The sequence below is a fragment of the Pollicipes pollicipes genome, unplaced genomic scaffold (genome assembly GCF_011947565.3).
Source record: "Pollicipes pollicipes isolate AB1234 unplaced genomic scaffold, Ppol_2.1 Scaffold_7262;HRSCAF=8765_pilon_pilon_pilon, whole genome shotgun sequence".
In the NCBI taxonomy this organism is placed as follows: Eukaryota; Metazoa; Arthropoda; class Thecostraca; order Pollicipedomorpha; family Pollicipedidae; genus Pollicipes; species Pollicipes pollicipes.
This window is the reverse complement of record NW_023597055.1, coordinates 7,316,705-7,336,566: the sequence shown is the minus strand read 5'-3', so window position 1 is coordinate 7,336,566 and position 19,862 is coordinate 7,316,705. Positions and strand designations below refer to the sequence as shown.

The 19,862-nt window shown below is 49.6% G+C and overlaps 2 protein-coding genes across 4 annotated transcripts in view; one reads left to right on the top strand and one right to left on the bottom strand.

The window, feature by feature from the left end:
* Positions 1-16,453, bottom strand: part of LOC119113675 (organic cation transporter protein) — a 33,933-nt gene extending 17,480 nt beyond the window's left edge. For 2 of the 3 annotated variants that reach the window (XM_037237961.1, XM_037237959.1), the window contains exon 1: positions 7,249-7,582. The gene's annotated coding sequence lies outside the window, so the exon portion shown is untranslated. Of the gene's footprint in view, positions 1-7,248; positions 7,583-16,329 lie in introns of those variants that run through there. The other variant, XM_037237960.1, reaches the window with a different exon arrangement.
* LOC119113678 (solute carrier family 22 member 5-like) overlaps positions 1-19,862 on the top strand; it is a 37,261-nt gene that overhangs the window by 9,869 nt on the left and 7,530 nt on the right. The window lies entirely within an intron of this gene.

Sequence of the window (19,862 nt, the reverse complement as noted above, 5' to 3'; positions counted from 1 at the left end):
CTATTTATAAATATTTTTATCGTCTTTAAGAGTATTTTACGTTTCAACGGGATCCATACCCAAAGCCTATGAGATCACACCGGATTTCACTTGTCCATCCAGTATCCCAGCCTTGGCATAATCATGCACTTCATTGTAGTAATGCTTTGATGTTGACCGGCGCGTCGACATCGAGACCATACTGCGCCCACGGTCATGCATTTCAGACGGACTAGACAACACGGCAGTGGTAATGGTTTGATGTTGACCGGCGCGTCGACATCGAGACCATACTGCGCCCACGGTCATGCATTTCAGACGGACTAGACAACACGGCAGTGGTAATGGTTCGATGTTGACAGGCGCGTCGACATTGAGACCATACTGCGCCCACGGTCATGCATTTCAGACGGACTAGACAACACGGCAGTGGTAATGGTTTGATGTTGACAGGCGCGTCGACATCGAGACCATACTGCGCCCACGGTCATGCATTTCAGACGGACTAGACAACACGGCAGTGGTAATGGTTTGATGTTGACAGGCGCATCGACATTGAGACCATACTACGCCCACGGTCACGTATCTCAGCCGGACTAAACCACACAGGGCAGGTCTCTGCAGGTTCCCAGGAAACCTTCTCGCATGACGTCATTAGTCCATTTGCGCATACTGGCGAGGAACCACTTATTGCATCGCACGTCAACTGAGTCACGTAAAATTTAAATATTTCTTGACAGCGTCTAGGTGATTAGATGGCTCTCTAGCGGCGAAGCGAGCTCTGCGCAGCAAAACAGACCACGAATGTCCAGAGGGGCAAGCAAAACACGCGCTCGGGTGGGGCTCAAATTCCCTCCCTCCCCCGAAGGTTCTTCCAAAAAAGTTTCCGAACGGCGCGATGAAATTTAATGACAGTTAAGTGGCGGATCGTTTGATACCACAAGCTGAGGTGCACTTTGCAAGGTCGTGGACCCAGGGTAGGTCAAATTCAGGCCACAGAGTCAGCTATGTCAATTTCTCGAGAGTCGTTCAATCTGATGCAACAGCGGAGTGTCAGACGAAGCCATACATATTTGAGATGCCTTCATAGGCACCATAACAGTTGAATGAACAAATTACATTGACCTGGGGTCAAATATGAAGGTCAGGCCAAGGTCAAAACCAAGCTGTTTTATTACTTTTGGGCTGCTGTATCGGGTAGTTTCTGGTGCACATATCGAATTTGTTGATAACAGGCCCCGCATTATTCATCCTCCACGGGCTTCTTTAAGGACATAATAGGTCACTGACCTAAACTGACCCAGGTCAGCATTTGGTTTTTGGGAGCACACTGCTTAGTGTAGTCTTTGTCTTTTATCTAAATGCAAAACTCAAAGCAGTCTCGTATGATTTCTGTCACCATCACTTTCAAAAGGTTATTTAAGGTGACTGACCCTAAACGAGCATGTGACCTTTGCTTGGAACAGGTGTATGGGTTCTGGAGGCACTTTGGAAATCAACCAGGAATTTGACTTTGTTTGACCACATTAATCCTAAAGATCATAGCCTAGGAACCTCAAATTCAGAGACAAGTGAGTTCAGATACAGGCCAATTGGCCAATGAAGTCAACCATGTCAAAGAATGCAGCCTTGATATCGATAAAATTGCAGTACGCATGCCGGTTACAAAGCCGTGAGGAATTGTGAGCTTTCGCACACCTCATTTTAGTTGTTACACGATTGAGGCGCGCCCTCTCGGCAAGATGAACTGTCATATCTAGATACTTTTCAATGGATTTTACTGTCTAGCATGGGACACTGAGAGTCGGCAGTTAAAAACAGGAAATCGGCAAACGGGTGGACTATGGGAATACACTGATTTGTCGCCGGCCTGTCACCGAGTCAAACGGCCGATCAGGAATCTTAGGATACTTTTGTCACCGAGTTGGGATAAAACATAAAAGAGACGCGATGGTGCCGTGGGGTATTGTGACAAGTCTTAATACGCGCTCGGGTGACAGCCCATTTGCCCCCTCCCCCCCCCCCCCGGGGGGTTTTCGGAATGGTTTCCAAACGGCGCGGCGTAGCCGTTTTAAAATTTGTACAACTGTAGGCCATTGAACAGACGATAGTTTTGTATCAAAAATTTAGGTGCACCTTGTAAGATTGCTGACCTAAGGTGCGTTAAGTTCAGGCCATGGATTCAGCGAAGACAATTTCTAAAGAATCGTTCAATCTGATGCAACAACGGAGTGTTAGGCGAGGCCGTATACCTCTGAGATAGCTCCTTAGGCAACACAGCAACTGAATGAACGAATTTCATTAACCTAGAGTCAGGTATAACAGTCAGACCAAGGACGAAATCAACCTGCTTTATTACTCTCCATCCTGCTTTATGGGCCAGTTTCTGGGGTTGGTTTCGAATTTTTTAATAACAGACGCCGCATCACATTTTTTCCATGGAACTAATTAATGTCAGAGTAGGTGACTGACCTAAAATGACCCAGGTCAACATTTTGTTGTTAGGAACATATTGCCTATTGTAGTCCTTGACGCTTATTCAAAGGCAAAAAGCAATCTTGCATGATTTTGATCACCATGGCCTGCGAAAGGTCAGCTAAGATTACTGTCCTCAAATGAGTACCAGTGTCTTTTTGCTTGGAGCAAGAATCTTTGTCCTGGGAACACTTGAGGCACCAACCTGGAGCGCGACCTTGTTCGATCTGATTTGACCCAAAGGTCATGACTTGGGAACCTCAAATTTGGACACAAGTGAATTCACATACAGGCCAACACACTCTGTTAATTTAGTATCTCTAGCTCTCTTAGTTTCTGAAATCTCAGAGGGGTCAATTTGACCCCTACACGAGCGAAGGGTATTCAGCCGGCCACCCGGGCGCGTCTTGACTAAAATGCCTGCTAGTGTGGTGTTACGAAATGTATTCCTATAAACGCCTCACATTACGTTGTGCAGTGTGCGCTGTAATGTTTGTCATGACCGATATCGCAATTTTCAATTAAGCATATCTTAAGAGCCAACCGTCGCATGAAAATATGAAAAGAATTAAGAAGTAGATAAATAATTAAATGAATAATCAAAATGAAGATGGAATCGACACGCGTCATCACCCATGTGAGGAGCCCGTGCAGGCTAGCGCCACCAAGTGTAAACGAATAGCTAAGAACAGACATTGACCAGCCAAGCCTTCGTAAGCGTTGACGTTCGTAAACGTTGGCGCCTCCAAATGCGTAGCCATGAAGACTCCGCTGCATTGATGGCATGCATTGATGCGCATTGCTGTTGCAAACCTCTGGCGAATGTCGCTGTCCGCTAAGAAAGAAATCTCCGATGAGGCGTTAATATCGGTATTCACCGTAAGTTGTCGGCTAGGTTTCCATTTAGACGCGATTTTAACTGGTAACTGGTCGCTTTAAAAATGTGCACCGATGGATATTTCATTTCAGATTTTCCCCCCAATAAGCATGGCAGCCTGGCCCTGCAACGCCATGAAGCGTGACACAGTTTGTCCTGCATGTAGGCAAAGGTGCTTGACCTGTGTTCTCGAAGTCACTGGAACCTTACTCGCCGATTGTCAGCGCGACTTGTTGTTGGTATGCCGACGAAGGCAACAGCTTGAAGTTGACACCACCACTTTCACTGAGGATTTCCCCAAGGCCTCATTACTTTCGAAACATGACACCATTTTCCAAGCTACGATTTGAAAATATAACACCATTACAGCTATTTAGAGATGGTTATGATATGAAGGCGTTTTGAATGACAAAAACATACCTGCCTTAGGAAAACATACCTGCCTAATTTGGGCAAGCTATTTGTTGCACCACTATTTTCTTCTAATCTCCCACGTCCTGCATTTTGAAGCACGATTATCTAACTTATTTTTCAACGGTTTCCAACATTTTACAAACATGAGACTCGCTGAAAACGATTTCCATTTCGTTTGTTGTTTTTCTTTTCTTTTGCGCACGGTTTGCACCATGTCACTCCCTGAAAGGCTCTTGTGTAGCTGTCGCTAAGTTAACTGTGACAGCATGGTCGCTGTCAGCTTCTAAATGCCCCCCCCCCCCCCCCCCCCCACTGTCACATGACGTGCAGCGTGCAGCCCTTGAACCTCTGCCACCAGTCCCCTGTTGCATCAGCGGCACACATCAAACGCTCACTGTATGCACGCCTCTCACCGACCTAAGTGCGTCGGCTTCGTCGTCAATCGATTCGATTTATCTGGTAGCTCTTTACAACTAATCCGCCGCGATTTGGCCGCCTCCAAGCCAGATAGGAGTGCCCCACAGTGCGGCCACAGCGGCCCGTGCAGAGCGCTGTCTCCGTACCTGATGTCGCGAGGAACGCTGGGGCCGGCTGCACCTCATAACACTACCATGGACAATAAACAGGGTGTCAGCGGCCCAAGCAATCAGCTACATTGATTCAAAACAGAATCATGAGTGTTTATGTGACTGTTTTTGATGTCAAAACGTTCACTGCCACCACCCGGTTGTGAACACATGTGATTTATTATGATAAGTTGGATGAATCCATACACATAGTTGACAACGAGTGATGGTTAAGTGCAGTTCGTTTATACTTTATATGCATATATATATATATATATATATATATATATATATATATATATATATGCATATACATATATGCATCATGAATGAGTATATGTAAATTAGTTATGTATCATGAGCCTGTCCCATTAGGCGTGCTCATAACAACAGTTTAAACTCATCGGGCACAACAGAACACAGCGATAACAACCTAGACAGGTGCTAGGATGCATCTGTGTAAGACCTATTGATCCGTTTTCTGTCTGGTGGCAGCTAATGAAGTGGAAATAATGCAGTGAAGAGAGAGCCTTGACAGTTTTTTTCGACTCGAAAATCATCTACTCAGCCACGAAATGTTGACGCACAAAGTTTTGTGTGCAATGACAATTTCCGAAAATTATTGGCAGAAATAAGGGCCTGAGCATGGCGGGCCTGAGCACAATTACATCTTCGTCGTCATTTAAGGAACATTATTGCGAGTAAATATGGTGGGTCATTATGCCATGACGTCATTTTATCAGATAAACATCCATCATCAAGAAAGTTTAATCAGTTTTTGGTCATCTTTTAATAATTGCCTAGATATGATACTACAGTGTAGAAAGTTCATACTACATCAATTGGGTTTGCCTCTGCGTGAACACGCTCGGTTCCGTGGCAGCATTGTTGGGTTGGAGCAGTGCTGCGTTACATAGCGGTGCGATAGTGGAAGTGGTTTTGGAGCGTGTTTATAATGCAAGGGCACACGGGTTATGATCATAAAGCTGAAGACAAGGGATACTTAAGTCTCCTCTTTGAATCGTAATGTTTGATTTATACCACTTGTTCCAGTCCGCGTCACACATATCTCTAATGACGAAGTGGTGCATCCACAGATTGACACAATAATAATGCATTTTTGAGCATTGTGAATCGGAACATGTCTTCGGGACACTGGGACACTGGTGCGCGAGAACTGGTATCAGTCTCGACTTTATCGTGGCTGTGTTTTGAAATATGCTACCGCCGACTTGTAAGGTAAAGCTGGCGTTTTAAAGCCCGCATTCAACATACGCGCCACTTAATGTCAACATGTTTGCGCTGCCGTGGCCTGCCTGGCCGGAAAGGTACAACATAGCCTTAGATTTGTCGCTCTAATATTGATGGCACCTTGCGCACGTTTGTTAAATTATCAGTCCGTGCTTGGGTAATCACTGACCTTCTCAATGGAGGCCCTCTAAGCCCTCGCCAGTGCCCGGTATTTTGCCACCTTGGACAGCGCGGTGCACAGAGCGTCGAAGAACGGCAACATCTTCGCCGTGCAAGCCACGATAACGAGCCCACAGATTCGTGGCACGAAATGGCAAGAGCTGGAGGCTTGCAAGTCAGGCATGCGGAGTTTGAAACTGAGCTACACAACTTTCATTTGATGATGTTCTGAACGGCTCCGAAGAAATATCCGAAAAGCCGTGGGGGTCTGCGCCGATCGCCTGTTCCCTGCGTTGGTGAGCATTAAGGCCGTTATTATCATTTTGTTGCATCCTGGAGACATAACGGCTCATATCGGCGCCAGAACAGCCGAACCTTGAAGCAAAGAGCACCAAGCATGCTAGAAGTGTGCAGGCATGTCACACCGACGCATTTCCTTGCTTCATTTAAAGGCTTTAAAAATTATCACGGGAAGAGTACTGTCAACCACTCGCCTCGAGCTCTTCACGGACCTGCAAGCTCTTGTAGTCTTTGCATGATTCAAACCAATATCGGAATGAGTCAGACGAAATAACAGTGTGTAGAACAGTTTTTGCGGTTTGATTTGGAATCTGAGCAATACTGTAACATACTGTAATATAAATTAAATAATGCTTTACTGCTGTAAAATAAATAATAAATACTATAAATATACTATAAAGTAAAATAAATAAGGGTAAATAATTTAATAATAATAATAAATTTTATATACTATAAAATAAAATAAATTACAGAGGGGCGTAGTTTCTGAAAATGAACTAGGGGGCTTAACCTCGAAAATTATGAGACCTACTTCAACAATTCGTCAACAAACGCGTTTCTCCGCGCATTTGGTCCACTTCTCTCAAGCCTAAGAGAGCTGAAGCCCCCCCCCCCCGCCCCCCTTCATCTGAACGGGGACCTACACCGCTACTGAATAGTGAGTTAAGAAGTCCGTTTCATGACAAAATGTTCAAGTCACCGACTAATGAAAGACTTCGGGTTCCAAACTATATTGAAGACTTGGCGGTAGAGGCTGCAGAAGACAAATGAAGTCCACGTTACGCTTCCCAGCCATGGGCTCGTTAGCCGAAAGCTGCATCGTTGTAAGTCATATTGAGCGCTACAATTTATGAGCTCGGTAGCTTGATTTCGGGCTCGCACAAACATTGGAGCGAACTAAAGCAATCAATCGGACCCTTCGTATTTTGCGCGTTGTGCAGAAGAGTTAATAAAAAGTTGCGGTAAAGAAAATGAACACGCCGACGAGGGAGGGGTCAAGGCCAACAGCCGCCGCGGACGTGCGGTGCAAAGGTCAAGTGAACATGTCATGAACATGTCATCAGATAACCTTTAAGGAGAAAGTAAAATAGTGCATTACATTCGTTTTTCCAGTTATGCTTAGTGTGAATAAGGTGTAAACTCCGCTTGCTGCAATTATGCTCCCAGGATAAGCAAGTGATGGAGTAATACCCTTCTCCGACTTCTCAGTTTGCCAAAGCCGCTCACCTTCTTCCCACCGCGTCGCAGAACACTATGATGGCGGAACGATCGAGGAGCAGTGAGTCTTCTGGCTGGGCCCGCTGAAAGCAGGCAGTCTCATCCGCTCACTGCGCTTGCACAAGATGATTGTCAACGCTCACTTCCCGCTTCTGTGGCCTGCTGCTGCTACTGCTGCTGCCCCTGCTGCTGCCACTGCTGACGTAACCGGCTGCTGCTGCCGCTTACGCCGCTGCTGCTGCGGTCGACAGCCCGGCACGCTGAGAGCACACAGGCCCGCAGCAGTGGGTGCGCGCAGCTCCGCTGTCCGCCGCCGATGGCACGAGCTCCGTGCGACACCACCGGCCGTCGCAGCTGCGCCCGGCGTCGCGGAGGCCGCCAGAGGCAGCACTGGTCACCACTCGGCCCGAACGGCCAGCCGACCACGCCTCGTAGGAGCCCGGACCTAGGAGGTCGTCGAGAAACGGTCGCTTGGTTCGTCTGGTGTCATGGTGACATCCTGCTGGTCGCGAATTTCTGTTGTTTTCACCATATTGATATTTATCGTGTTTCTGTATGATTCTTTAGCACGTATTTGCCCGATGCATCTGCTCAAATACGCTGAAACTAGTTAGAGTTTCCTAGCTGTTGGGGAAATGTATAAGTTTCTAAATGTGGTGAGTTGAACGGTGTGCCCTCCCGAGGCGTCTGCCTCGCATGACCTCCTCAGCGCCTCTCTCGTGCCCTCGGCCAGCATGGCCTGTCGCGGCGGTCGGCCTCGGGTCACAGAGCCGGACCTAAGTTCCGGGTTATCATACCTCCCCAAATCGTTGTGACAACGACTGTAAGCTTTAAAATTCCCATGCGTACTCTTGTAGGCATGCGTACTCAGAAAGCCATACAAAACAATTAGATGGCAGACGCAACTAAATGCGATATGCGGTTGATCTCAACAAGGCGACTAAACTACCTTGCAGGCGTGGAGACAAAACGTCGATATTGGTCACCAAATCAAACATACAGCTGCAAACGTGGATATACGACGAGGCTATTTGGAACGCATCGTACTGCTTCACCGCGGCGCAAAGGCGCCGGCTCACATGTTTTGTTGTAAACTTTAGCACGGGAAGCCACTGGACCGTTGAGACCGAACGCTACATGCCGTGAAACTTGTCCGTCACGTAGCAGAGTTCGTCACGTCCGCGTCACGTCCTTAACCGTCACGTCCGCGGCACGGACTTTTGCACTCCGTAGACAGGCTCGCACTACCGCTTTTCTCGCTCTGAGGGGTACACGGGCACGGTAGCAGAGGACGAAAAGTACGCAAAAATCGGCGGTTGCGCCAGGGAATGCGCCCGCCAGGTATCTCAAAGAGATCGTCACGGTGCTCAACGACCGCGATGATCATACTGGCCTGATCTCACTGGACCGGACACCAGTGTCCTGTCCCAACGGCCCGGACCGGTGTCCGGTCCCAGCAGTCCGGCTCCACCACAGTGCGTGGATTTTGCACATCAACGGCCACTTCGACCCGAAGCTGTTCAGGGGTTTCACAGTGCTGTCGTGCCGTTCACAAGCTTATTTGGCTCCCTGTGCACGGGTCTGCTCGCACTGTTCGGCGGCTCTGCCACTCAGCGGCAGAGGTTCGGCGGTGAGCTGGAGCTGACGACCGCAGACGATAGCCAAACAGCATCTGAGCTGGAGAACACCCCTGCGCGCCAGGTCTCCTCCAGGTGGAGGTGTCATTGTCGAGGTCTCCGTGCTGCGCCGCCCTCACGATGAATCGCTTGACCGACTTCACTGCAGATTCGGCGTGTCCATTGGTCTGTGGCTAATGCGGGGCTAGATAATGCAAGGAATAACCCCGCATCTGGACAGAAAATCTCCTGTTCTTTTGTTCTGAGCTGAGGACAACCGTCGGCTCGGAACACAATCGGCACACCGGTACCAGCGACGTGTCACGAAGCACGCCGATCAGCTGGTGAGATGTTATCTGTCTCCAACACTGAGCGACGATGGGCCAGTTGGATAAACAATTAACGTAGAGGAAGCAGGTCTTACCGACATGTTGAAAGTAGTCGGCTGAGTCGGACTCAAAATCCTGCTTGGTAGCGAGTGCGTCATTAGTGGTTCGGTCTGGTGGCTGGGCAGCACCGCCCTGCATACTGACTATGACTGGACACTGACTATGCTGGTCACGACGTTGTCGATGTTTGGTCAGTACACGATTTTTCTTGCTCCCAGACTGTCATGCAAGCTACGCAGGACTTCCGCCCTCAGACTGCGAGGGATGACGAGCCGAGGCCCACACACAATGGGGTCATCATCCACGATTCATCCTCGAGAGTCGGGTCGTCGACTGGAGCTCGGATAGGTCGTCTGACATGACAAGATTAGTACCAAACACTATTTATCTGTGAACTAGTACATGGTTATTTTCTCATGGAGGCGCAGAAGGCGGGGATTATTGATGTCCCTTAGCGATCGGGAATTGAGGGATGGGATCAGTGGTCGGTGATTGGTACTTTTTAGTCGTCACGCTGTCGCCAGCGTCTCGAGCTCGATGACGGCGTGTCTGCCCCCGGTGTCGGTCAGGAAGCGTGACCCGCACTGAACCAGCTTCCATTCTGCTCCATGTTGATGCACGAGGGCGTACCACAGACCCTGTCGCCGTGAGGCGTCTGTCTGCAGCACTGCTGGTTACTCCGGGGAAAAGCACGCCAGAACCGGTGGAGAAACTAATGCCCTCTTGACCTGGGCAAAGGCCTCTTCATGCTGGGGCGTCCACAGCCACCCATTCTTTGGCTTAATAAGAGTGCGGTGGCTCTGCTGAGTCGGATATCCGTGGTGAGAATTCACTCAGCTGTCCAACCAGTCCCAGAAAGGTCTGCAGATCTGTGATGTTGGTTGGTGTCGGAAACGATGCGATGGCTGACACCTTCTGGCTGACGGGTGTAAAGCTCAGCTTCTGGCTGATCCGTGCGAAGTCTTCTGGGCTCAACTCCTGGCTGACGGACATGAAACCTTCTAGGCTCAGCTTCTGGCTGATCGGTAGGAAGCTTCGAGATTCAGCTTCTGACGGGTATGAAGCCTTACAGATCTAGCTCCTGGCTGACGGGTGTAAAGCCTGCTAGGCTCAGTTTCCGGCTGACGGGCACGAAGCATTCTAGAAACAGCTTCTGGCTGACGGGTACGAAGCCTGCTAGGCTCAGCTTCTGGCTGACGGGCACGAAGCGTGCTAGGCTCAGCTTCTGGCTGACGGGTACGAAGCCTGCTAGGCTCAGCTTCTGGCTGACGGGTACGAAGCTTGCTATGCTCAGCTTCTGGCTGACGGGCACGAAGCCTGCTAGTCTCAGCTTCTGGCTGACGAGCACGAAGTCTGCTAGGCTCAGCTTCTGTGTGACGGGTACGAAGCCTGTTAGGCTGGGCTTCTGGCTGACGGGTACGAGGCCTGCTGGGCTCAGCTTCTGGCTGACAGACACGAAGCTTCGAGCTTCAGCTTGTAGCCACAGAAGTCAGCCTCCGTCTTGGCGAACTCCACCGTGGCAGGATCCAGTGTACTGCTGTTTTCGTCACACCTCTCCAGGATGGTCCACACATGATTTATATTAATTATATAGTCGTGATCATTGGCAAGGATGTCATCCACAACTCTGCGAGTCCGTGGTACACCGTCAAGAGCCCTGGTCTCCCCGCCAGCCACACTCGTCGCCACTTGTTATCGGTCCTTGGGGAGCCCGTTCGTACTGGTGCCCTTTCTAAGGCATGATGAATGTTGTGAGATTCCGATCCTCAGGTGATCCATATCTGGAAATACTTATTCTTGACGTCAAATTTAGAGGCGTCAAATTGCGTCTTTGCTGCTACCGGACACGGCACCGTGGGCTGTGTAGACCGAGTGGGGTGTTTTCTCGACAACGTGTTCAGCTTGGTAAGATCACAGCAGATACAAACATCTTTATCCGAGCAGTGACCTTGTGCCGCACTACCTTTGTTATCCAAACAGCAGCCGCACTACCTTTGTTATCCAAACAGCAACATTCAAGTTTTGATATGGAGCAGGTTGGCCACCGGGTGATATGACACTGTGGAGAATGTAATACGGACTTCGCAAATGCATTTAAGCCTCTGTTTGGCAGGAATATGACAGGGAACGCGCACTTGCTTTCTTTCGCCGCAGGGCGCGAAAGACAACGCGCGGGAAAGACGACGCGCGAGTTATCCGCTCATGTCTACGATCATTGCTTTGATACTTGAAGGTTAGCGAGTATCCCCAAATGACTGGCAATGCCCAACTACCCCCACACAGCCTCACCCGTCTTCTACGGCGTCGAATCAGTTTCTCCACATGAGAGCAGATGGCAGACGACCGGCGACCCCGCTGAACGTTGGACCCAGACATCCCGAAACCAGGTTATCACTAATCACCCGCGTGCAGACAGGCCAACACAGCCCCGAGGTTATTCAGAACACACGTGCGGACCGCTGGGAGCACACAGAACGTCGCTAATGGCACTGGCGGGGTGGCGCGGGCCGTCCGGTCCCCGTCAATAAACATCGGTCTGGACGGCCGGCGCTGACCGACGTCTGACCAGCCCAGCGGAAGGTGACGACTGCGACGGACGACCGTGTGTTGCATGTCCCAGCCGGACATATCCGGTATTGGCCGGTGCGATCGCTGGCGCGTGGCAACGGAAGGCATGTGCGGCGACCAAGGGACATCCATAAATAACGTTACGCGTTTGTGGCGCTTTTACAACCCTCCCCCCAATGTTTACGCTCTTGATACGCTGAGTGCCCCCCCCCCCCGCCCGCACCCTGGTTAGTCTATGTATATTAAACATAACGCCCCAAAAAGTATCACCCGTTTGGCCCCTGATTGAGCTAAAGATGCGAACAGTGATGGCGTATACGAAGAAGTGTATGGGTAGGGGAAGAGGGAGGGGGGCAGCAGGGAAAAAACTGCTCCCCCTCTTTTGAGGTCGGGCAAAAATATTTGTCGTTCCCCTCCCCTATCATTTCAGGTAGCTCAGAGGGGGTTCTCGAACATGCGGAGTAATACGCCTACTGTACTACCAAAGTAAGGGCAGAAGCCCCATCTACGGTCCGGAAAAAAGCGAAAGATAAGGGTAAAAAGTTATCGCATCTAGTCCGGAAAGGGCCCCTTAGGCTGGAGAGGGCCCATTTTAGGACCAGAAAGCGCGTATGTCAGTTTCAAGCACGGGAATTGAACGAAGGACCAATTTCTGGTCTGGTAAGAGCCCATCACACACTCGAAATGGCCCATCTCGGATTAGGATAGGCTTATCGTCAACTCGGAGGAGGCCAGCATCAAGGCTTAAAAGGATACATTGGTCAAACGGGTGTAGCGGTCTAGGAAGGGTCTGACGTGATTTCAGAAACAGCTGGTGTCGGGTTATGTGGACCGGTTCATAATCTCAGAAATAGTTTGTGTCAAATTATGTAAACCAATTTCAGGCCGACTAGGCGAGCATATTAGGTTCGCAAAAGCTCCGCCTCACCTCTCAGGTCTGGGAAGGGTACAACTCTGGTCTGAAACGGGTCCATCGTTGGCCCAGAAAGGGTCGTCTAAGGTCCGGAAAGGGCCAATCGTGGGCTCTGAAAAGGATCCTCATCTTTGAAAAGTGATCATTGTATGCCAGTTGTAAATAAACTTCGTGCTGCTCAAGCCATCCTGTATTGTCCCCGGGCGCCCTTCCACGCAATCCCGCCACATTCCTCAAAAATGTCCGTTGCCAAGCAACGAACTAACTTGCCCGGCCGTCCACAGGTGGCATCACAGTACGTCAAGCTCACGGTTTTCGTAGACACAGTTGAGCCATTAGCATCAGCAGCTGGGTCCCGATTTATTTCCGCACATCTTAGGCAAGTGTATTGACGAACTTTGTACTGTGTTTACTACATATCTAACGTTTTGTCTTGCTCAGGATGCGTGGAATATTGGCAAAAAGCCACAGGAAATTTTTTAAAAAACTGCTGTCATCGTCATCAGCGATGTCATAAAAAGTCAGCTGCTCACATCGCAATTCTATCCTACCAAAAACACGAAACTTTGGAATCGCCGTTCATTTTGACGTACCACCGTTATTTCACTTTCTTTTCTTAATCGGAAGTTTTAGGACGCGTCTGACATGTCCAAAGACCTGCGCGGCTAACAGCATGTCCACACAAACTGGCCAGTCTTGCCCTGTCTGAGACAGACGTGGTCTGAAAGAATTAAGTGTTTTCATCTTATTCGGTAAAGAGAGCAAAACTGCCCATGATATGCCGCAGCTATGCCGGCTCTGCACTAAGCCTTGTTGAAATTGCAGCGGAAATGACAAGCCCAGCCGGCTCACACGACTTTGCATGATCGCGTTCAAAGCAGCGTAGAGCAAAGCCCGACCCCAAGCTGACAAAGATATTGCACCTGCGTGCGGACGCTCTGCCGCCCATCACGTTCAAGCCGCCAACCAGCGAGACCGTCGTCTTCAGTCGGCGAGCCCAGCGTCTTCAGCCGGCTCCTCTCGGGTCTCAGGGCTGGAATTCTGCGTCTCTAACCGGCGAGCCCAGGTCTGTAGACGGCGAGACCTGGGTCTTCAGCCAGGGAGTTCCAGGCCTCCAGCTAGGGAGTTCCTGACTACCAGCCGAGGAGCCCCGGGCCTTCAGCTAGGGAGTTCCTGACTACCAGCCGAGGAGCCCCGGGCCTCCAGCTAGGGAGTTCCTGACTACCAGCCGAGGAGCCCCGGGCCTCCAGCTAGGGAGTTCCTGATAACCAGCCGAGGAGCTCCAGGCCTCCAGCTAGGGAGTTCCTGACCACCAGCCGAGGAGCCCCGGGCCTCCAGCTAGGGAGTTCCTGACTACCAGCCGAGGAGCCCCGGGCCTCCAGCTAGGGAGTTCCTGACCACCAGCCGAGGAGCCCCGGGCCTCCAGCTAGGGAGTTCCTGACTACCAGCCGAGGAGCCCCGGACCTCCAGCTGGGGAGTTCCTGACCACCAGCCGAGGAGCCCCAGGCCCGCCGCTGGCGTATTTCAGGTCCGATACTGGCCGTCACTTTGGTGTCCATATCATGCCGTTTTTCATGGACGATAGTCACCAGAACAGCGGCAATTCTTTTCTCCTTGGATAAGTTATATTTGTCTTTGCATGGCCTTACCCATGGCCTTACCCTTCTTTGCATGGCCTTACCCATGGCCTTATCCTTCTTTGCATGGCCTTTCCCTCGTGATCGATGACAAAATGGCTTCGACTTACCCAGATAGCTCCATCCGTTCCCGGGACAGAAAAGTTAAAACGCCGCACTTTAGGTTACTTATGTTATCGCAGCTGCAGCACCTTTCCAGACATCATCGATATGCTCTGCGAACATCCTACCTCACTGTCAATGTTGTGCTCATTGTCAAGACAATCATGGTCATTAAATCACTCGTCTTTGCAGTGAGTCAGCATAAGTTTCGCAACGACAGAAAGCAATTGGATAACAGTCAGACTGCACTGCTGTTTGTATGTCTCGATCATGAACCGCGTTTCGCCATAAATAGCACAGACATTTTGGCAGCTACTTGATATGGCGGGCATGGGGCTTAAAATCGAATAACTTAAGGTGGCACCGCCGAAGATACAATTGTAAGTAAGAAAGATGCCATAACGAAGAAAAGATGCAAGAGACCACGAGACCAGAGACCACTTCAGAGACCAGAAGTTTTCGAAACACATGCACTTGACGCTCGCACGTTGAAGTCAAAGCATCAAGCCACTTTTTGGCGCGGAGAGGTACCAAAAATTAGTTACATCATCCACTGCAGCAGCAACTCTGACGTAGGCGACTCTGACGTCATTAAGAGGCTCTATGAAGCTATCAAACGATGAGTTAAGTATTGATGAACATACATTTTAAGTGCTAATAACAGTAGTTTTTACACTTCAAAGTACATCAAAACCTTCGAGAAAGCTTTTCCTATCATACCTGGTGTTTGCATGCTTCAATATCTTTCAGTCTGAAGGGGCCCCTTAGAAATTTGTAACGGAAACCCCCGTCCCGACGTTATGTGATGTAGTTAATACCGACCTCTTGGTTGCACATCAAAGATCAGAATCACAGAAAGAGCAAAGAAGCTGGCTCCAATCAGTCCACAAAGGTTCACCAGTCTAAACGCCCCGTGATTGATTTCAAATCACAAAACCCCAAGCGTCCGGCGTCTAGGGCGCCTACAGCGATAAAAGATGTTTTGGGGTCAAGGGTGTAGTTTGGTGAAATAAGCTGGAAGGGCTGATTAGTAAAAATGACATAACCCATCCCCGAAATAGCAAAAAACGAATTTGCCGCGGATTTCGGGCGCTTCCTTCTCAGAGTTGGTTTCGCGCGCTTTCTTCTCAGAGCGCGGAGGGAATGAAGCCTGAGTTGGAGTGGCTAGTCTCCACCCTAATTGAATGGGGGAGTCCCATCCTGCCTGAGGTTTCAAATGTACAGTTTATACACCAGTGACCTCGTATCGGGGGGAGGGGGGTGAGAAAGGGGGTGGTGGCCAACAGGGGCATGCTATAATATCTTTTGCTGGATATGATTATTCTTTATTATTCTAGGAGGCGCTAGTTAAATACGATATGAAACAATAATCTAAGCACGGCCACAGGTGACCAAGGTCAAGCAGAGGTTAATGCTAAAAATATAAGGCGCATGAAAGACAGAAAACGCCCCAAATCTGTTCACACTCTTGAAATAGCAAGATAGCATGATGATCAATAATGAAGCTCAGCCATCCTAACACCCAAGACAGGCCGACACACTGAGGGCTACTCTAACCACAAACAACTAATCCGACAAGCTGTGATGACCATACCAGGTAAAATATTAGCCAGTATACAAGCACACTTACTACGAGCATCACTGCAGCCATTGAGGCTCCATTATCCAAATATTCCTTACAAAGTACCGTACCAAGGTGTCGATCGCAGCCCGCAACATACACGGCTTAGCCGAAAGGCTACGATGACGCAGGATGTTAGATACACCATGAGCCATGATGTAAGCTACCTGTACAAGGCTAGCGAGTAGCTTGGTACAGATCGCCAGGGTTCAAAGCAATGACTAGACAACGATGTCAAACGTACCGTACATAGACACTCGCCGTTAAGATCGCTGGACGAAGTTTACGGGTGGACTGCCATTCCTATATCTTGATACCCGTGCTGTATTTTGTTGTTGCCAATATGTCTACTTCAAAACTGTCACTTTCAGCCCTTTTCTCCTCTGCCACATGTCTACCTGCCTTGGTCTACTCGGGCAGTGCGCTAACTCTACGCAAACGTGCGTCCCACAGGTGTTCACTATCACCAGGTGTTCGATTAAAAGTCACGGACTGCGCTAACAGGTGAACGTCGGCGTGCGCTCGAGCAACTCTCGTGCCATCAGGGGGGCGTGGGAGGGGAGTTCTAGTTCATAGTCCATACTAGTTTGTTTTGCTCTGGAGGCCCCCGCGTGTTCAGCAGGGGGCAGAATTGATCACGGCTTATACTTTTTGGGTTGAAAGATAATTGACTCAGAAGAGCGTGCAGAACGTATCCAGTCATATAAAAGGTGTCTTGTAACATTGGCCACGGATGGTTTACGCAAAAACAAAGCATGGTTTTCAAGCCGGGTGCTGACCGGGATCTCTAATTAATTCATAGGGGGCGCATATTTTCGGGGAACGTACACACCAGCAAGGAAACATATGGTACGGACACGCTGTGAGGGAACATGCTAAAACAAATAACATTAAGCACAAATTTAACAACAAAGACAACACGGGTCTTAAGATATTCTAATCGTTGCGCATGCGTGATCTTTATCCGAGGCTAAGCAGACAAGCGCCATCTTTGGACGTGATTTGTACGGGTTATTACGACAAAGTGTTTATGCTTAGCAAACGCCTTCCGGCGGCTCCTTTGGGCAGCGATATTCAGTTGTAAGTTACTGTTATATCTTGTATCCAGGTTACCGAGATCAGATTATCGAGACCTCTCCGCTGTCTGTGTTTTATGCAGCATGAACATGGTGCCGCGTGTCGGGCGTTCGGTTGGGGGTAGCTGAATGGCTGCAGTAATTGTTCGCGGTAAGCGTAATCCTTACCTCATACCCGGTATAGGTCATCTAAACCTCTCGGCTGAGCTGTCGGTGCTTCGAGCAGCCTTCCGCCGAGTATCCTGCCTGTCGGTGTTTTGAGCAGCCTTCCGCCGAGTACCCTGGCTGTCGGTGTTTCGAGTAGCCTTCCGCCGAGTACCCTGCCTGTCGGTGTTTCGAGCAGCCCCCGTCGACTACCCTGGCTGTCGGTGTTTCGAGTAGCTGTTCGCCGAGTACCCTGGCTGTCGGTGTTTCGAGCAGCCTTCCGCTGAGCAGTACCCTGCATTGCATGTTAGGATGTGGTGGTCTAAATTATTGACTGTTAGCTGGCGTGCCTAGTGATGCCCAGGAGGCACTGCAGATTCTAAAATAGAAAGCAACGTGCATCGCTTCACGCACCCTTGTATAGAGCGCCAGCGACTGTAGATGCCAAAGTAATGCTCAAGGACTATGGCGCAACCGAGATTCGAGCCCGGGTCCGCACGCGGGAGCAGAAGGCGTTTAACACCCGGTCATTGCGCCCCGTGGTTAGGTCCAAAGGTAACTGTCTAAAGGTAACTAAACAAAGGAACTGTCTAAAATAGCTGTATTCGATTTCATGATCCAACATTGATCCTGCTTGTCTCGTGGGTGTTGGTATTTTTTTCGCAGCGGGCTCGATCCAACGAGGCTGCCGTCGAAAATCATTTCCTGAAACAAAACGGTTAATGCCAGATAAAAAATATCACACCACCAGACGTTCTACGTCAAATAAGTAATGGGTAAATTGTGGTATACTATTTGCAGAACTTACACAACAGTCTCAAATCGTTCGCTATGAGCCTCTTGCACAAAACAGGTCGCTCTGTCCTACTGAATCGTTGCTTGATCAGCCGGTCGTCAGTGGTGTCACGTGCCCCGTTTGAGGTGCAGCATTGCGGTCCTCTGCGTGGGTCGAACACTGTTGGCAGCGGACGGGTGAAGCGCTAAGTGACCGAGGACATGTACCCTGAAATATGACGTTTGAGCAACTGCAGGCTGGATTCCGCGTTGTGATCCTGCTGCAACTGAATTTTTGTACCAATGAATATTACGGTCGCAGCGTTTTGCCTTTCCTGTGCACCACATTCTTTGCCATACCCTCCATGATGAACAGTTTGGCGGCTCACTATGGAGTAACGAGCCGACGAGAGTAACGGTTCTGGGGCTACCCACGTAACGCCGCCTGCTGGAGGACATTGGCGCAGTCACGATGGGACCCTGAGCCTCCACGGTCCTAACTTGACTCTCGGTCATAGTCAAGGTGTGGCTCCGTTAGATTTGAAGTTGGATCAGCTTGAACTCAAAGGGCATGCCAGCTGGGATGAGCGGGATTCTTGTTATGAAGACCTTTGGTCCCTTGATCTTGCCTGTCATCATGGCCGCCATTGCGGAGTTTGGGATGAAGATTTTGTGGGACTATGGCGGGTACCACTTACTTGAACGCAATCGTGTGATAGAAGTTCTGGTGGCTCCAGCCTGCCGAAAAGCCCCCATATGTGATTCGCAGCCTCCTCTGGGTTTGTGGCAGTGTCCACCACTTCCAAGTCCTTGTCTCTCTCCTCTCTGCAGCATCTCAGAAGCTTCGAGTTTATATCGTCAGCAGTGAAGTGTTTCGGCGCTATGATGACCCGTTCGCTTGGTCAGGTTCGCCTTTGCACCGTTCTTTCAAGTCAGGAATACCTTGGACCAAGAGACTGTCGACCATTTCTACTGGAAGGCAATTGGACTTGGCTGACTTAGCGCGCGGCAGAACGCGGCGCGCTGGACGCTTGTCGCTGCTCCGATAAGTCTCAAATGTCGGGGAACCGACCGTCCGAAGTGTTACATAAACCTTCCTCTCACCACGCTGATTCAGAATATATTAGGTTTCGTAGTCTACCACCGGTAGTTCTCGGGTATCAGAGGCTCAATGGCAGAGTTTCACATTTATTTTATACAAATGTGGCATCGTTACGTTGACAGTCTGCACAGGTTAGGAGCATTCTTTGCCTCTTATGAGCCTCAGGTGTTTGACCGTCGCATTACACGCCGTAGTGCGGCGGCGTCGGCCGGCCGCATGACGTCATACCATCTGGGGTCCGCTTCAGCGTCATATCGTCCAGTGCAGATATTTGCAGACCTTGACGTCACCCGAAGATTATGACAGACCTACACCCTGTTTCTGCAGGTCTCTCAGATGAACGTGACGACAAAAAATCAAATACCACTCCATCGACGTTCATCTTGTATTTATGAAATATTCCACATTCATTCATTCACAGACACAACATAATATGGGGCAGCTGATGATCTCCGATAAACATGCGGTACAATGAGCAATGTTCCTCGCAATCAACGTTGCAACTGATCCGACGGAAATACGCAGGAGCACCTGAAGAAGTCGGGTATATTGTTTATTCATCTGTCAATCATGTTGCCAAGCATTTAAATCACCATGCCTTAGGTAAATGTGTCACCAAATAGCTCTGATCAGAACTCTTATTTCCTTTTAAGCATGTGCCGCATTTCGTCACACACGCAT